The 20732-nt window shown below is 29.4% G+C and overlaps 1 long non-coding RNA gene across 1 annotated transcript in view; it reads right to left on the bottom strand.

Annotated features, from left to right (window-relative positions):
- Window positions 1–20732, bottom strand: part of LOC124418878 — a 668817-nt gene that overhangs the window by 547749 nt on the left and 100336 nt on the right. The window lies entirely within an intron of this gene.

Raw genomic sequence — 20732 nt, 5'->3', positions numbered from 1 at the left:
GTTTAAGGACAGATATATCCAATACCTAATGGGTTGAATAATTCTCCCTTCAATCAGGTCTGTTTACAAAGCGGCATATGCTGGATACCTGAACTTTATCGATTTTTGACGGCGATCGCGTTATGGGACAACGGCATATGCTGGGGAATTGTCAAGTTGATCTTTATGATTGATCTTTATGATCATGAGAATGGAACTGATGCGATGGATTGTGTGAACCATTAGAAACTCTCCATGTATTGGAGATTAGTACTGACTTAGTATGCCCTTTTCGCTTCGGGGAAGTTCCTCGATGTTGTTGCCATCTCAACATGATATATTGATACATGCTACGCTAAATTTTGATAAAATTTTTCTGGGAAATGCAATTAAGTCCATATACAAAACCTAATTCCCTGTAAATCTCCCTCACTGTTCCATTATCTTCAGTCAAACAAAACTAAATATATTTATTTGTTTGCAAACAAGACTAATCCGTTAAAACCCAAAATCTCACAAAAAAAAGCTGAATAAAAGACAGACAGACAGACAGACAGACAGGCAAACAAAAAAAATAAAAGAAATATTTTTATAAGCATCCTCCTTCACACAAAACACCCCATGGAAGCTTTCAAGTTTATCAGCAGGTTAAAGCAATCTGTAAACACCCCAATAATGCCGCTGGGTTTACATTGCAACAATAATACACAGCAACAAAAAAACACAATGCAGAAAAAACTGCATACAAAACTATACAATAGCAAGCAACAACTTCACTTGGCCCCATCAGGTGAATTTTGTAATTGTTGTTGGTGGTGTTAATATCACCAACACCAACCACACAGCAACAATTTATAGCAGATACCAAAAAAAAAAAAAACAAAAAATAACGTACCAAGTCAATTTAGCAAATGTGTTAAAGAGCATGATCATTTAACTGACTTTTTTGTATACCCCGGTTTTGTTTCTGTTAAACGTAGAGTTTTTTTATACAATAGGTTTTTGTTTTTTGCTTATTCCGCCTACACGCTGGCTTTTGAACGTCTGCGGGAGCTTTTTTATTAAAGTGGTTAAACATTTATATGTTTTTATTTCTTTGTAGTTGGATTATAGTTGCTGTTTGTTGTAGTTACAAGTTAAGCATGCGCCTTGCAGCAATTGAGTTTTTGCGTAAATTTATGATGTGATTTCGATCAATTGGCATAATCTATTTAGCGCATGCTCTCTTACTTTATTTATGTTTGTATGTAAAAATATTAAATTTATTGTAGTTTTTCTTTGAGAATTTTTAAATGTTAATGTAACAGACGCAGTGATTTTTGGTGTTGCGTGTATAAATTTGTATATAAATTTGTAATAAGATAATTTTTGTTTTATTGTTTTGGGAAATTGGTCATTGAACTTTTTGAGAATAAATGCAAAATGTAGCATATTTTTTGCATAAAATAGTAAGGTTGAACAAAGTTTAATATAGTTTACTAAGAAGAATAACCCCAAAAATTTGCATTAAAAAAAATAAGATAAATGCGAGCATATTTCTACCAATTGATTTCAAGAAATTCAAATTTATTACCAGTACTACGGACCTAGGGAAAACTAGACTCTACTTTTAGATCATAGTAACTACAAAGAACAAGCCTCGGTACTATTTCTGCAACAGTTTATTTATTTTTCGTATTTTTTATCAAAATTTAATACTTAAACAAAAAATGGCACTCAAAAAATCTCCATAAATCACTTAATTTAATTGAATTATTACCCCATTTGTTCAAAATCCTTTATTAGCAACATTGCCATCAAAAACGAGCTATTTCATAAATCCCTATAAAAATAAAATGACAATTAAATTCTTTAAATAGTTTTATTTTTGTGCAGTAGTATTATTGCTCGATCATAAAGATTTCAATTTTAAATTGACAAATTTTTATTAACTTAAAACTTCAACTTGAAGAAAATGTCAATTAAAATAAACGTCAAACGAGTACGCCCAACATTTCAAAAAAAAAAAAAAAAACTCAAAACTTCACCAACTTCAACACTAAACTTTAAATCATATTCATGTATACTACAACTGATCAAGAGAGCCTACTAAAGTTACTACTACTAGTCAGTCTTATGACAACCAGCAAGATTTTTTGAAATTCTTTATAAAAATGACAATGATGCTGTCGATGTTGCAAAATAAAGTAAAAAAATAACTCTATAAAAATTTTATTCTTAAACACAATTGTGCGATGTGTGCAGTTTTAGTCATTACTTAATGGACAGCTCTCGAAATAAGCACAATGATACAAAATGTTTGGCATAAAAAAATTTACAATATGCTTAATGTATTGACAGTTTAAAGTCATAATCAATCTAAAATTGTTTACTGTAAAAAAATCAAATAAGAAAATATAGTTTTTTTTTGTTGCTTAAAGGAACAAGTTTTTAGTTGTTGAGATTTTTTTGATTGATGTTTTAGTTGAAACTAAAACATAATAACTACTTTGAAAAAGTAGTAAAAATATTATATGTTTACATTAGCAACGAAGATTTTGTTAAAAAAAAAATCAACAAAACGCCTACTTTCAGAGGGCATGGTTTGTTACCTTTTATATAAAATTTTCAAGTTATGAATCACTCTCTTTTGCCTGATAATATCCTTAAAAGTTTCTCCCCTTTAGGTGATTCATTAAAATTTGTGGAAGACCCAGAGAGTTTCAGTATTTTGACGTGAAAGACATGACTGTCGAGAGTTTTAACGTGAGCACCTGCCTTGACGGCCTTATCTCACGGTGGACTTTTTCATCCACTGGGTAAACTTGAGAACGGTCTACCATCGCCCCTTTGTTCTTCAATAAAGAACTCAGGTGGCAATTTTTGTACATTGGCTTTGATTGGTCTATGCACAAGTACTTTGCTGGAGTACTCGAGCTATTTAATCTCTGACAATAGGATGGTCTCTGTTGATTCGGCAACAGCACTTATAGACGTAACCGGTGGACAGAAGTACGATCCATCAATAGGCCGTAGACATTGTTCTTACTCACAAGGACACACTGTGTTGTTGTTGTAATTCTGATATGAACAGAGTATACCCTGAACATATCTGGACAAGATATGGTATCATATGTATCCTTTCGTCCATCATCATTCATACGACACATTAATTAGGTAGACGAGTGGGGTAAGGCCCGCCGAACCTCATATTCATCCCGTACCATATACAAATAATACCAACTCATTTCTAACGCTTAGTCTTACAGTCACTCCTGTGTGGGGTATCTGTTGTTTTCGGCGACAGCACCGAACTTATCCCGAAATATTGACTATTATCATGCATCAGACTTTTAACCGCCACTTACTCTCCTCCCCCCGAATTCGGGTTTTAACCACAGTCACTACGTGGATCCCGAGGGAACCTCAATCAACTGACCAGCCAGGACATAGTCCACCCGTAGTACCAGATTATGCGGTGCTCTGGTCTGACCTATGGCAATCTATGCAAGGACTAAGCCAAGCAGTAGACTGTAACCAATTTTTCAGTCCCGGCCAGACTGGAGGTATTGGCCACCTCTTTATACCCCGGGATTGCAATAATACCAAGGCGGAGGTCTCGCCAAGGTAACATGCCCCCGAGGGGAGACATGAAAGACAGTTTCATAATATTTTTTGTTATTTTATAGTTTATTCTTTAATCATGCTTTTGCCAACTTTTTTCATAATTTCACTGCTAGTGTAAATCATTCACCCAGAATAAAACTATGTCACTTAGTAGTTAGTGCAAGCAGTTTAATAAAGTTTAGATATTTTCAAACATCTCTATATGATTTCGCTCTTGCATTCATTTATTGTTTTATAATCTTCTTAGAGTGAGGTTAGGTTTTTTTTCACAGACATTAATCATTTTTTAATTGGCTGCAGTTTGTCAAATTAAAAGAAAATTATTGAATTATGACAAGATTATAAATCAATGTTATAAATCGATCGAATTTACTTCAATGGAATGTTGTTGCAGGAAAAAATTAGATTTTATATTGAGATTGGTTTGAGAGTATATCATGAGAGATGATTGTTATATGGAATGTTGAAAAGTTAATATTTTATATTTTTTTAAACTAAATATTTTATCAAAATAAGTATGTTGCTTAATTGTCGGGTTATGGATAATGGGTGGTCGCGGAACCCAATGACATTTCGTGGGTTTTGAATTTCAAAATTTACTGCTGATTGCTTTGCATAAAAAAGGAATTAATGAGATTTCCTATTAATTTGGACATGTTTGATTATAAAAAAATGCAAAAATGTTCTATGTTTGAGATCCTTTCATAGTTGCTATGGTCGTTACAAGATCTTATATAATAAATTATGAAAAAGATAAGATGAAATACCACCTCAAACAAAAAATTATATAAGTCTTAGTAAAACATAATTTTAAAAATTTTCAAAATATTTCATTCATTAATAATTAAAAAAAGTTAAATACCAAAAAAAATATAAATTCCTTAAAAAAACACTGCTGTAGGTCGATGACAAAAGAAAAAGGACATTTTATTTAATTACTTTCTTAATAGTTCATAAAAATATGTCATATACTCCACTCACTCTTCTTTTTTTTACAATCACAAGTGATATTTTAATGATCGCTACTAACAATAAAAAGTCTATATTTTTCTTATCACAACCATAACTAATCTCCACTAACTAGCTGTGACAAGTATTTGAAAAGAAAAGAGAAACCTTTAGCCATTAGTTACCAATTAGTAGCTGTCATAGAGAAAACGCGATAAAACCCACAAACCAGAAGCTACAAATTGTGTTAACCTTTAAATAAAGACAGCTACTAATTAAAAGAGGTAACAAAAATTTAAAGTCATAAATGAAAATCTAGTTGTTAAGCAGACCTACCACACGTTTAAATCAACAAAACAATCCTTTCTTCGTTTTTGGAGTTTAACTACTTTTTTAATATTTGTTTTTTAATACTTTTTACCAACCAATTCGTGGTGGCAATTTAGTTCTTTTTTTAAGTATGCGCTGCATTAAAAATTTTATGTTGGTTTTAAGAAAGAGGTTTATCTTAAATTCAATAAATAGTTACTAATTTTGTTTAATACTTATATCTTTTCATTTTTACTTTGTAGAAGGCTTGACCCACTTTCTGATATTGTGTTTATTTAGTCTTTTTGAAAAAAAAAAATAATATTGTACAGCTTTTTGTTTGTATGATTTTATGTAAAGTTTAATGTTTAAATTAGTGTTTTTGGTAAAGTTTTTTTTTATAAATGTTTTGAAGAACTTTAATTATGATTTAAAGCTTAACTTTTAAACATATTTAGAGTTATGTTGTTTTGATATGTAGAAATGTTTACTTAAACTGAATACAAACCGACTTTTTATATCGATTTTCTATAATTTTTATCTAAAAAGTTTTTTCATAAATGTTAGAAAAAATAATGTGAATTTGATGAAAAATTTTCAGCTTTAAATTTTAAAGTTGACCTATGACCTCAGCTTAGTCAGTGATGGTTCCTAGACTTTAACACCATAATTGTGTTGAATTCTTCTCAATTCCTTGAAATTAAACCATTTATTGACCATAAAGTTATTTTTCCATAAAGAGATTATGATATTTGCAGAAAAGATGTTGGTTCATAAAAAAATGCTTATACCAAATTTCAAGACTCTATCCAGCAAAAGTAAAACGAATTACTTCCAAAAGAATAACATTTATCACCACTTCAAAAGTAGCACTAAGTGAATTTTTTTTTTCATCTGTGGAAGTGATATATTTTGAATTTCAAATAAGCGAAAAGAATTAAATTTTTTTAATTGAATTGATAAATTTCAAATTCCAAAAAAAGAACATAAAAATGACTTCTTCAGAATGTCTTCAGAAAAAGTGAATTTGGAATCAAATAAAAAGCACATCCTTTCTTTGACAAGCCTATGTTAAAATCATTACTTCTTCAGGTCTTTTTCAGTACTTTCACAAAGTAAATTCTTCTTTTTCGCTTCTTTGGAAGTTCTTTTTTGCTTGGTAGTAGTATTTAAAAAAAAGTTATAAACGTTAATGTCATATTCTGTAGGTATTGGCGACTACGATCAACATTTCAATTACAAAAAACTGTATCTGTTTGAAAATTCTACCATCTAAACGGAAGGACATGGCCAAATCTTCATTGAATCTAGGGATATAGAATAAGTTACAATAAACGTAAAACGTTTTTAAGGAGATGGCGACTACGGTCAAGTTTTTAATGCCAAAAAAATGCAATTGTTTAAAAATGTCTACCTTATAAACGGAATCTAATAGGGATACAGAATATGTTACAATGGAAATATTATGTCTAATATTTCAAATGGTGAATGGTATAGGTGGGAAAGTCAAAAAACAACTTAGAGAATCCTAAATATCTGGTATTCCAAAGTCGACTTAAAGCAACATATTACTTACTCCCAAATACAAAATCAACCACGCGTCAGTATGGTTTGAAAAGTTTAACCTATAAAAACATAATTTAACATTAAAACAATTCATTATACATTAAACAAAAAAAAAAAAACAGAAAAAGGCTTAAAATGAGTAAAACCGTTTTTGATGTACTCGCCCGAGTAAATATATCTTTGGCCGAATTAACGTTCAGATATACCGTACTGCCCTCCTCAACAACATAATTTAAACGCCTTTAATGGTATTTATGTTTATGATGAACTACTTTATTTTTAATTCTACTTACTACCAACAGACTGACAGATCGTTCTGACTTTGGACGCTCAACAAACTGACAACATGCTGTTAAAACTGTTACAAAAGTTACTGATCTTTTAAGACTAATCACGGTCTTTGTGCTTTTTTTTAAATATGCAATTTTAAAACTTCTGTTTACAATACAACTAAAAATAAATATTAAAACTTTAAACGAAACAAAAAACGAAAATCCCTTTTTTTTCATTTGCAATAAGCGTGGATTATAAAGAAGTCTGTCTGGTTGATTTCCATATATTTATTGAAAATCATGCAGATCATATTGTGTTTTCTCTGTATTTTATCTTACAGCATGTTGCCAACTTTTCAAGTTGTTGAAATATGATGATCGATAGATGTTGCCTGGATTTTGTTGCTTTACATATCGGCTTGATTCATTGTTTTGTCTGTTTGTATATTTGTTCAATTATGCATAAATTTATGTTGATTTAATGGATTCGTTCACTATATATGTATGCAGGAGTATTTGACTTGACATGCCTGCCATTCCGTTATCCTTATATGGATAAAGCAAAGGGCCACCCATGTTGTGAACATTATTAAAATTGCATAAATATTTAGTAGCAGTATCGTTCTAGTAAAGTTAACAAATATTTTTTAATTATTATTACAACCATATATGGCAGGGTATCATTCAATTTTAAGTTACATAGTTTCATTAAGATTAAGCTATATAAACGATGGATATTGGAAGAACTTGATTAACTCTTATGAATTACAACCTGTAACAGACCACCCTCAGTTTTAAGATTTTCTCATAACTTATTTTCAAATAAACAAAAAAATGCACTTCCTAATTTCACTTCCTTTTTAAAAAAATCTGGGAAATTTATATAAAAAAAAAATCAATTACACTCTTCACAACACATGACTCGTGTCGTTAAGTATCAATAATTAAAAATTTCCACAATGATTTGCTAGTTAACGGTCAATAGTTTAAGACCACCCCATAAACATGTGAAAATATTTGTACCGAAAACAATTTAGGGAAAATCCTTTTAAATTAAACATCCAACAAAAGCAGAAGAAATAAAAAACTGACAAAACAATTAATTTTAACAAATTGCTGCAATATAGGAAGTAAATTTCAAATACTCATAGCAGTTGCAAAAGATAAAGCAATGCAACCAACCAACCAACCATGAGTGTGGTCCACTTGTAAAGATTTTGTGGAAAGAACAAATGATTGCCGTAAAAACAAAGACCATTAGTAAAATGAATTGCATAAAACTGAAATAAAATTTGTATTAAATTGAAGAGATTTTCATAAAAAGAAAAGACAATTCATTTCGATTATATGGTTAAGTAGGAAATACAATAAATTGAGATGTTAAAATACAATAAAAAAGAACTATAGTTAAAAATTCTTTAAACAAACGAGTTGAAGAACAAATTTGTCTTATATGCAACACAAGCACAAAGAGAAACTTCCGGTCTGGTCAAGATTGTTGGTGATGAACTAAAGAAATAGAGACAGACAGTCAAACAGGCAAAAGGACATAAAATTGAGTTGTCAAAAGTCTAGTTTCTTATACATATTAAGGCTTTGCAGGTATCGTGTCTTTGAGTTGACAACAATTGTAAAGTAATATTTTTATGTCATTTATTGTGAGTTTTTGTTTTTAAGTAAGTTGTAAGCATAAATAAAAATGCTGCAAACGGATTTCCGGAGCAAAAGTGTGCAAGATACAAATTGCGTCCCTTTTATAGAAATATACATTTTAAATCATTTTTTGTGAACCTTAAGGACATTTATAGCATTTTAGTTGATAAATATTTATATAAGAAATGTTAGTGATGAGATATTAAACCATTTTTTCTTATCTAACATATTTTAATAAAAAGACAAGCCAGAAATAACTTTTTTATACGCCAATTAAAAGTACTACAATGTAACAGGATAAGGAGCAAAAAAATCCATTAAAACACTAGGCATTCGTCGAATTTAGATTCAATTGAAAAAGGAGCGGATTTGATATAGTATACATCAGGTTATCATCCTAACCTTACATACTCACTGATGTAGGGTATTATATGGTCGTCTATGATCTACTATACATACTTGTTTTTACTGTGTTTCTTACACATAAAAATAATCCATATTTTTAACATACATGCTGGTATATTGTATATCGGTCATAAAGTACCAAGTATGTGATAGAAAAATATATTCGTTTATGCCGAATCTTGTATATCCATAATCAAATCATATGTCGTAAAAATAAACTAAATATCGGAAGATGGCAATATATATGGAGTTTTATAATTAAATTATTTTGATCAGTATCATTTTCGGATTAGATTTGGTTAATTTATAGAACAAGTTAAAAATGTAATAATTTTTCTATTAAATTTCTATCATAAACTAATGATAAGATTTATCTATATACATTAGAGTGCTCCAAAAAAACTAAGTTTCGAATTTTGACCGTCCCACCACCCCTAAAATTGTTTTACGGGTTATAAAAATAACGCTATTTCTGTATACATTACGATTCTTTGACAATAAAATGCAAAACAAATTGTTTAATGACAAAACTTTTGTGAAAACTGAAAAAATTGCATATTTTCCCCTTGTAAATGCATCTTCAAACTTCAGAGCCGTTGCGGCACCAGTTAACGTAATCCTATTGACCTAATTTTTTGTACGACTTATTTTTATAACCCATAGAATAATTCTAGTGGGGACGACGACCTGTTGGATAAATTTTTTTCCCTTCATACAAGCTTGGAGCACTTCGTTTCAAAAAACAAAATGTTTCCCGGTTTTGTGACTTCACAACTTTTTGGAAGGTTTTAATATCAGTGTCCACTATGCTGTAATAATTTTATCGAAATTCTAACTCCTTCCTTTGCATATTTCAGGCGGAAACCACTGGTTTTGAGCGACATTGTTTACAGAGGAGAAACTGCAGAATTTATAGGAAAATATGCTTTAATAATTGATTTTATAGGAAAAATCAAAAAAAAAATATAAACAAATTTCTTTACAATCAAAGTATTTTTTTTTTTTTTTTTTGCTGAAACAAATGGTGCAAAAAATCTATCATTAACTCTTTAGATGTGATGAGTCTTGAAATTTTTAGATTTTAAACTTTCAAACGCTATATTTCGCAAACGAAACGAAAGTTATAAGCCCAGAAATTTGTCATTTTACAAGTTATATCTGGAACATTAACTGGGTGTAGTTTTATTAAGTTCAAAGGTGATAAAAACACCATTAGTTGATGAAATTGAATTTATTTATATATAAATAAATTGAAATTATTAACCCACAAGTTGACATTATAACCATCATAACTGCTAAACGGATTAAAATAAATTAAAAATTTTTACACTATTTTTTAATGGCATTAAATATAATATTTACGAATGATAAAATCAAGTTTCGAAATGTTTTTCTTTTTTTCTTATGCATTTATAGTGTCAAATTAATTTTATATATCTTAAATTTTCCTATAGAATATTATACTAAAGTCGGATTTGAAATATGTTCAGCAGTTTTCGGTCTATCAAAAAATTTCGCCCAAAATCGGTGCAAGAGTTGAAATTTTAACAAAATAATTACAGCAATGTTAGTGATGATCCAAAATCTTTCATAAATGGTACGATATCACTATTTCAAAAATGTTGCGTGAAGCCTAATATATAAAAATTAATATGTGTTTGTTTGTATGTTTGAATTTACGTTATAGACTACTGCTAAACGGCTGAACCAATTTTCTTAAAATTTTCACAGCGTATTCCTGTATGTCTGGAATAGTTGATAGGCTTTCTATTTTGAAATTTCAAGTGGGCGAGGAGCCACGCCCATATTAAGAAAATATAAAATCCATATATTTGCGATAATATAAGTTATATTATATAACAGAGTCCTCAAATTTTGTTGAAACCACTTTAGTGTCAATATAATTATTAAGAATAAAAAATGGGCGAACTTGCATTAAGGGGCACCTCATATATAAATTAAATACAAAAAATCTTAAAAAATCGTAAAATTTTGCACGAATAGCTTTAATATCAAAAAAAATTTTGGGTAAAAATTTGGCGGACAACACATGAGGGGAGCGGCACCTCCCATACTAATTAAATACAAAAATTTGTTTATCTGGGAAACTAATAGAACTAAATTCTTAAAATTTTGCACTAAGAACATAAATATTCGTTTGAAAATGTTCAAGTAAAAATAGCGGACTTTCATCTGGGAGGGCTTGGAGCCTATTAGAAAAACCTATAAAGCCTATCTGAAAAACTATTAGAGCTAGAATTTTTAAATTTTACTTGAAGAACTTTGAAAGTCATCTGAGCATTTAGAGTATAACGGGCAGACTTCCAATGGGGTACATGGTACATCCCATATGAATTAAATACAATTTTTTTTTTTAGCTGGAAAACTAATAGAACTAGATTCTTGAAATTTTGCACAAATTTCTTTAATATTCATCTGAACATTTTGGCGGCCTTTCATCTGGGAGGACTTGGAGTCCCCAAATAAATAAAATAGAAAAATACTTTTATCTGAGAAACTATTAGAGCTAGAATCTTTAAATTTTACTTGAAGAACTTTGATAGTCTTCTGAACATTTAGAGAATAACAGGCGGACTGGGGGGCTGGGCACCACATATATGAATTAAATATAAAATTTCGTATTTCTTAAAAACCTCATTTGACCCTAGTTCCATTCAAAGTTTAATTTCAGAGAAACACTTAAACGTCCGTAACTCAACTCTAATTACTAGTATTATGATAAAATTTGGCATAAAATAAGTTTTATATGAATCAAAATCACACCCTAGAATTTTATGAGAATCGGTCCATATTTGACTCTGGTCGCCATATAACTCCATTTCCAAAACATATATTTTATAACCTTAAAAAAGTCAGGAGAAAAATCTGACACATACGATGTATCACGTACGATATTTAAAAATGTTCATTATAAAATTACTAATGAAAAATATGTCCCATAGTGTAAGAAATTAAAATAAAAAGATACACCTACAGAATTCGCAGATTTTCGTAAATATTTACATCTACTTTAAAAACACTACCGTTATTTGTCACATATAATATCGCCATATTTTAATCCATATTTTGGAAAACAAGGTTCCGAATGGGATGATTCTTTTTGCAAATATAGTATTCTTTAAATGGAACAGAATGACAAAATTTTTTTCCAAATACTCCTAATTTTACAAAATCTATACCACTCTGAAAGCGTGCGAATGTCATATCGTATGGAATTGCCCATATGTTGGTCTTCATAAAATCCAAAGTTTCGAGAAGAACATAGAATATATGGTTTTAATTTATAGCAAACATAAATTTTTAATAAAAATCGGATGAAATCATATAAACAAGCGTATACATTGACAGATTTAGTTCTTCAATAAAATAAATTAGAACGTACGAGAAGCATGTGTAGGTCATGCAGAAATAAATGACCAGAAAACTTATAAAACACCGCATTTTCATTAGAATTAATTGTCAAATGTTTTAAACAAGTATGAAATTCATTTCTCTACCTTTAGCAAACCCCAAATCAATTTTTACTATAACGAATCAATTTTATTTACGCCCACAAAACAAACTCGATCATATGAAATTTGCTCGAATTTGTTCTACCCGATGACAAAAAACAACAAAAGTGTAATAATCACCGAAACATAATCATTGACACCTTAGAACAAAATTTGCAATGCACATCTGGAAAATTTTTTCCAAAAACTATTTTTTATTCGTTAGAATTTAAAAACAATTAGCGGAACCTTGACTGAACACTTTTTCTGTTAGTAGAAACAATAAGAATTTATAATAATAAAAGCAAAAATGGAAAAACAATGAAAAACACTTAACAAAAGTGATAATGACACAAACGAATCATAGAAATTCAATTAAAGTGACCAGTACACAATGGCATGAATTAAACAATGAGCAAACAAAATCAAGAAAACAATGGGTATGTCTAATAAATTTGTTATGCTCGATATACGTTTTCCATTTAGTCTAAACGACAAAAGAAAATCAATTTTAAAATGAAATTGTATTGCTTATGAATTTAAAATGAAATTGTATTGCTTATGAATTGACAATAAATAAAACGAGTTTTTTGCTGTGAAAATTTCCCAAGAATTTTGCAAGAAATTTAGGTATAGAGCGTGTCATCAAGTGTTTCCAAAGTAGACAAAAAGGCGTCGTAAATTTTAAATTTCAATAATATTCTAAAGAAAAGTTAAAGAAAAAAATGAAAAACAGTGAGTGAAATAAATTAAATTAAATTAGAAGATTTAAAAATTATATTCTTTTGAAAAGGAACTGTATTTAAAATTAATGTTTTGCATTAATTTCAATATTTTACAGAGAATTAATAAACATAATATAGCATTTCAAGCCACGTCTATAAAAAATTTTAAAAAATGCAACTCTGACAACATGTAAAAGAAATTAAACCTTAATTTCTTTAAAGAAATTAAGTTTAAAAAGAGTTAATTTATATTTATGAAGCAATTTTCTTTTACAAACTAAAAAGATTTCATTCTTTTAAACGTTTATTATTAAGAAAACCTGAAAAGCTTATGTTTCCTTTGCACTTCTTAAAAAAAACGTAGGCGTGTGACAATTAAAAATTGCATCGATGTTTTCTCACCACAAATACCAAAACACACTCAGTTGTAGTTTATTAATTTGTTATTCTATCACCCCGCTTCCATCTCTGTCCATACCAACTGCTGTGATAAGTTGTTGTAATATTTAACTTTGAACTAATTATTTCAAAAGAATAAAATTGTAATAAAATCAAGCACAGAGAAAACGATTCTTCGATTTGTGTTTGTAAACGAATTTTAATCATTAAAAATCATGCAGTACAATTGAATTTCTTACTGCAAATGAAATAAGGATGAGAAGAGATGACATAGAGTAAAAGGTAAACCATGTAGTAGTTGATTCAAGTCACAGTGCAATCAAATCTGGGTGGAAAAAAAAACAAATACGTAAAACCTACCAAAAGTACAGCGATTGACCATCAGCATTGTTACTTAATTGTATTTAAACACGAAACTTTTTTAAATTGTTCAAGTTCTTATACTTTTTTACTTGTTTTCGTCTCTCAATTTTGGGTAAATAAAAATCTTAATGAAAGACAGACATAAACATACATGATCTTTTGTATGTTGTCTTACACTTTTAGTCTGGAAAGACCAACCAATTTGGTTTTAAAATAATTCAAATGAAATCGTTACTTGGAGAGAGTAAAGAGTTATTAAAAATTTTAAATATAATTTTCAATTTCTAAAAAATTATATGCAAATTATTAGAAGCGTATTTAATCAAGCGTTACTTGTCCTAAATGTAATATTCATCACTCTTCACTTACTGATCTGAAGGTGGAGGTTCACGCGTTGTACTCGGCAATACGTTAAAGGTTTTTGTCAAAAGATAGTGTCTTCTCATTTAACAAATTTCACACTGTAGTTTGCAACTAGTCTGCTTCAAAAAATTCAGCAATTTTCAACTTTTGACTCGTCGGCGCTGATCAGGGTTGTATTTTGCTTTGTGTAGGTGTGTAATTGCCCAAAATCCAAAACTATAAAGACATCTATCAGACAAATTCAAAACAGAAATTCATCTCAGGACCCTGGATTATATATTTGGGTTTTTATGGTAGGAATTAAAAATGGTCCTTCGAACCAGAAGGTTTACTTATTCCATACTCTACAATCCAACCTAATTGACACTACAGTCAAATATCTTTGGCGTCATGGTGCTTCTGCCAGATCAAAATTAAAGTGTTTGGGAGGAGAATTTGCTACTTCCGCGTACTATTAGTTTTGATCCACAAAGATGACTCTATCTGGAATACACTTTACTTTAGAACAGGGTAACCAAAATTAGCTTAATTGAATACTGGTGATTAGACTTAGATCATATTGGACCTAAAGAATAAAAAAATAAAAACGACTCTGATTTTGTGGTTTAATAAAATACTCCCTACTCTTACTTCTGTCATAAGGTACGTACGTGCCTCATTTAGCCCACTTTTTTCCATATGCAGTAAGATTTTATAAAATGTGCGTGGAATTGCAATTGTTGTGCAAAGTGCAACAGCATAAACGCAAATATAGTTTAATTTTGTCCAATGATTTCCAAAGAACTTGAATAATCAACCACAAATAAAGCTTTATGTGGTGCTGCAGAATATTGAAATGTTTTCACAACTTGTTGTTTTCCTGTTGTATGTTGTGGCTGTTGTTAAACAAAGATCACGTGGCATTTAATAGGCGTCAGAATGTACAAACAGTTTTTATTTGGTGAATTTGTAGTTGCTCGACAAGGCAGGAAAATCACTACGTTATATGGTGATGCTGCATCCAATATTCTTGTTAGATTGCGTGGTTAGTAAGCATTCATCAATTGGCGATGATACACTTTCAAAGTTACATTTTTTGTTGTTGAAGATTTTAGTTTTGTTTTGCTGACAATAAAATGCGTTAACGTTTTTACACATAAATGCTTAAGCATTTCTTTTGCTACTACTACAAAATTCAGACATACATTCATACATATTTTCATTTCATTCATTTATTCACAACCAGTCACAGTGTCAGTCAGCCTGCCAAGAAGACTGCTATGAAGAGTTTACACATATGGAGTTCATACAGAAGCTCAAATGAAAACAAATTAAAAATTTACTTTTATTTAGAATTTCTGCGTGCGTTTATGTTTTTTGTGGCTTTAGGGTTTAACAAGTCTTTGGCATCAGCTTGATATTTATTCACATACGGTAGGAAAATGTGGCATAATTAAAACAAGTGTTTCAGTGTTGCTCGTTGCAACTCTAACAAGTTTGTTTGGCATCATTTTAATAAAGTGGTGACAAGATTTTTATTTGTTAGCAACTTTTTTGGTTGTTTTTTTTTTCTTCATTCTAAAGCTGAGATATTAAAATTAAGGTAGTTGTTAAATATTTTCGTTTCTTTTTTTTAATTTCTCGGGATTTTTTAATAAAACATTTTTAGTGGTTTCTTTAAAGCACAATTATTGATGATTAATATGGTCAAGTGTTGAGTGGCTTCATGTTCATTTTACAAATGATGGTTATTTACTGTGGCCAGTCTTTGTTATAATTTTTCAAAGAAGTTTAAAACATTAGGCGTTTTTTTGATAAATAAATTGCTGCCTTTTGTTTCCTTTGTTAATGCTTTGATTTTACAGAATCATCAAGCTTTATTTATTCACATGACGGACAAGTTTAATGTTTTGATAGTGGGTTGCGTCGCCACTTGTCTGATGCACTTGCTGCGCAAAAGTTCAATCAACTTTTGTTAGGAGGATAATAAATAAGTAAGAAAATGAAAATATCTTACTGAAGTTTAATGTAAAAATGGGGTTCAACTTTAATGTACTAACCCTCATTTTCACAATCTTTAGTTATCGTTTAAACAGAAGTTATTCCTCTAGTAAAAACAATTTTAGTATGAAAACTGTAAAATAATCGTGCAGCATATTTTTAAAATAAGTAAGAATGTATAGTCGGCCATGGCTGATTATTTTATAATTGCGGAACATTTTTACTTATAGTTGAAACAAAAAATGGATTTTCTAAAGGAGGGGGTAAGGGTAAAAATGGACTTATCCTTTTAAATAACTTTGATGTAGATTTTTATCGTGTTATTAGTGTTTATAAGTGGCCCGATCGTTACAAATATCAGCGGTGTTTTTTAACTTCAATAAAACTAAGTTTTGCAAAAGCCCAGCAAAAAAAGAACTTACAAAGAAGCGAAAAAGTAGTAGAATTTACTCCATGTACTGAAAAAGACTTGAAGAAGTTATGATTTTAACATAGGCTTATCATAGTAGGAATGTCCTTCTTATTTGATTCCATATTCACAACATCTGAAGTCATTCTGAGGAAATAATTTTGAATGTTATTTTTTGAATTTATTAGGAAGTGAAATTGTAGTATAAATTTAACTTAAATTAAATTAACATAAATAAATTACACGCATTAATCCAACTCCAAAATAAAATTAATTTAATTAAAAAAAATTCAGTACAAAAAATATACTTTAAATTAAAAAAATTGATTATTTTCGCTTCTTGGATGTCAATAAACATTACTTCCACAGAAGGTAAAAAAATTACTAAGTGCTACTTTTGAAGTGGTGATAAATGTTATACTTTTGGAAGTTATTCGTTATATTTTTGCAAGCTTAACATAGAAACACAGACCAACAGAGAGACATAGCGAAATCGATTCAAAGTGATTCTGATACTTTAGTGATACTTTAAGGGTGCAGGACCAAGATTTTAGGGTATTTCAAACATTAACGCAAACGCACGATATTTGTTTGTTAAAGATTTAATTAAAAGAATTAATGAAATTTTGTATATAGATTCATTAGCTTTTTTTGTTTTTCACTTTTTTTCGGATATCGATCAGATTCGGACTGCTTAAAAAAAATATTAGTACAGTATACTTGTTAGAACCTAAGTTAGATTTAATGTTCACTATAAATTTCTTTTTAATAAAATCCTTATATTTCAATGATTTTAATAAATTCCAAACACAATTAAAATCCTGTAAGAAAATATCAGAATTGATGATGTATTAATTAAATTAAATAAGAAATAAATTAAATATTCAATAAAACTAAAAAATTATATTAATTGTTTTTGAAATGTTTAGTACTTTTATTTAGAACGCATTTTTGGTTGAAACAGATAGCGAAATGAAAACTTGTTTTAGTTGTTTTTTTAGTTCGATTTAAAAATAGGATTCTTTTTTTATAGATTTTTTACAAAAAATCGATTTTCTACCAAAAATTCGATTTTCTATTGAAAATTAGATTTTTATTTTAAATTTTTTTCTGATGAAAATTTCATTTTCTAAAAAATTCTATTTCATATTAATGTTCTGTTAAAAAGTTCTATCAAAATTTATTTTCCATAGAAAGCTGTTATTGTAATATTTTGGGGATGCACTTGGCCGCTATGAAGATCCAACGGGGAGGCACATGATATATTATTAAAACACAAACAGCCTTATCTACCATTTTAAAAATTTTACTGGAGAAGCAAAAGACTATTTAAATTGAAAAGTTTGCTTCTGTTCAATTTATTTTTATTAAATAAGATAAATTTAAAAGTAAACCTTCATATTTTTTTGTAAAGATTGTTGATAATGATGTTTAAATATAAAAATGAACTTTTTGTCTTATTTTATTATTTTTTACAAATTAAAGTTCTATCGAACTTTTGAAATAAACGCCAGGTATTTGTTTCAATTTAAATATCCAAAGAATTACAAGTTTGAACAAAATGAACATATTTTCCACACATATCATTAACGGTTACTGTTTAACCGTTACAAAAAAAAAGAAACAATTCGATATTTAATAAAAAATCACCTAAAACACCCAACAATTTTAAAATTTCTTACACAAAAATTACAAGCTAACTGCGTTAAATTAAATATTTGGCGTGTTTTTGCGTTATATGTGCTTAAAACAAACAAAAGATCAAATCAATGTTTTTAATTTGATAATTTTAATGAAATTAAAACGGTACATTTTAAATAAATATTTTTATTACATATATACATATGTATTCTGTATTATATAGTACAATCAAAACTACAATACATGCGTGCGTTAGTCCTGGCCTCAGCCACCACACATCATCATCATTATGCATCCGTACACATGCCTAAATACCCATTAAACTTTAAAACTTAAAACAACAAGCAAGCGTGGTTAAACTCAATAAAATTGGTGATTTTTCAAATGATATCAAATGCAAACAGAATTTTGAAATAAACAACAGAAATTGAGTCTGAAAGGAATTATGATTTTGTTGCAAAACTAACAGAAATTCGAAGGAGCATTGGATGAAGTAGAAAAAAAAACAAAACAACGAATTATTTAAAACTTACAAAGCATCACTTAAATGAACACTTGGCTTATCGGGTGTGTATTTTGGCATCTTAACGTTAAGAGGAACGAGTTGTTTAAGAGTTGTATACAAAGACAAACCGCGATAAAACTATAACGTTTGATCTAGTGGAAATAGGTTAGGTAGGTGAAGAAACTCAGTTTCCTGATCGTAATTCTTAAGAAGCAGTGGTAAAGAAAGTGTTCCAAAGTTTCACTATCCTTTCCACATGTTCAACATTCGTTTGAATCCGAAATAACAAAAAATATAAAATTGTATCGACCCTGATCTGATTTTGTGGAAAAATAATATAAAATGAAATCAATATTTTATAAAAACTTATCCGCGTACCTTCTTTCACTAAAGCTTAACATTGTAGTTATGACGAGATCATAACTGGGATAAAATCCCAGTGAGAGAATTAAAAGCGAAGGGATAAAATTGAGTTGAAGTGAAAAGAAGGGGTAGTTTTGAAACCGAAAAATCCCTAGTGTTGATGACCAGTGAATGTGTAAGAATTGCTGCTGTTGTTGCTACGAATCTACAACAATGCAACATATTGGTGCAGCAGTGCAATAACCAACATTTAAAGTAAAAACCAACTGACATTGATAATAATATGGCGCGTTAAATTTAATCTTCTTAAGAACTCAACTTAAATCATGAAAAAAAACTGAATGAATGAAATACAACAACAAAAGACCTGCAACATATCATCAGAGTATTAAAAATCCCAAGGTAGAGTAGAGCATAGTAAGTAAAGTCTTATAAGTAGTGTTGGCATCACTCTGCATCATTATCAACTAAGAAATTCCTCCCGATGGAGTGCGCAAGTATACGCGTGGCTCTGTGCTTTGGATTTGTTTTTGTATTTTTCTCCATAGTCATTTTGCTAATGTTGCTGTAGCAGCTAACGTTGAAAAAAACCTCTTTAAAAATTATATAAAATTTCTGAAATCATATTTTCTTTTAAAGTAGAACTCTTCACTGCGGGAGCACATCATAAAATAAGAAACGGCTTCTTTTACAGCAGCCAGACGGTAAGTGAGAGCACGTTAACAGCCCATGCATTAAGTCCGCCATAATAATAGCAAGAAAGCCAGTAACAAAAAAAAAAACTAAGAAATATAATAAAACTGTTTACAGTGATGATAGTTAGAGTAGACAAACATATATCCCATATAGAATGTTGAGAATACTAGGGTTGCTAAAGTGATATTTTTTAAGATTTTTTTTCAATTCCATAAATCAAAGGTTTTCGAATGAAGCTTTTCTAATAGAGTTTTTAAATTTAAACAAAGTGTCACTTTTACTTTCTGTGGTTAAGAGTTCATTGTACTCTTTAAATGACAGAACTTTAATGGATCTATTTTGTTTCCTGTAAGATTTTTGCTTTTTACCATAATTTTTCATTCATTCATTATTGTGAATGAATAATTTATGCGGGTTTCACGGTACCAAATATTTGGACGGATAATACAAAAATAAAAATCAAGGTAGAATTGACCAAATTACCGAGCTGATGATGGTGAGCCAACAGAGTCTCTGATGCAATCGATCCCACAACACCTTTTTGTTCGTGAAAAAATTACCGCAGTTGTGAATATTAAGAAATTTTATAAAAATTTCACATCAGTTTTTTTGTAAATTGTTGTAAATTAAACTATTGTGAGTTTTCGAAGCAAAGAGAGAAAACTATATAGAAATATATATGCCGTCCTATGTTAACATATCTGACAATCTGAGTACCATATGACCATTTGGAATATACGCGCTAGAGAATCACATACTGTTACTTGGAACAATGGAACGGTGGGTAAAATCACTAACCCTAAATAGTAAAGGTAAAGAAAGCTTTCCATTAGAGTAAAATTCGTAAATAGATTAAGACAAATGTGGAACACATTCGTCGTTTTTACGTACTCCAGGTACAAAAATTAAGATTATGAATATTCCTTTCATAGATTTCTATATTCTTTTAATATATTCAATGTCTCCTCCAACTTTTTTTATCAAAAGGACTTTAATAAAACAATCACCAGTTTTCTTATATATTCTTACAAATCACTA

Source organism: Lucilia cuprina, chromosome 3, assembly GCF_022045245.1.
Source record: "Lucilia cuprina isolate Lc7/37 chromosome 3, ASM2204524v1, whole genome shotgun sequence".
In the NCBI taxonomy this organism is placed as follows: domain Eukaryota; kingdom Metazoa; phylum Arthropoda; class Insecta; order Diptera; family Calliphoridae; genus Lucilia; species Lucilia cuprina.
The sequence above is the reverse complement of the archived record's forward strand: the minus strand, read 5'-3'. Positions and strand labels throughout refer to the sequence as shown.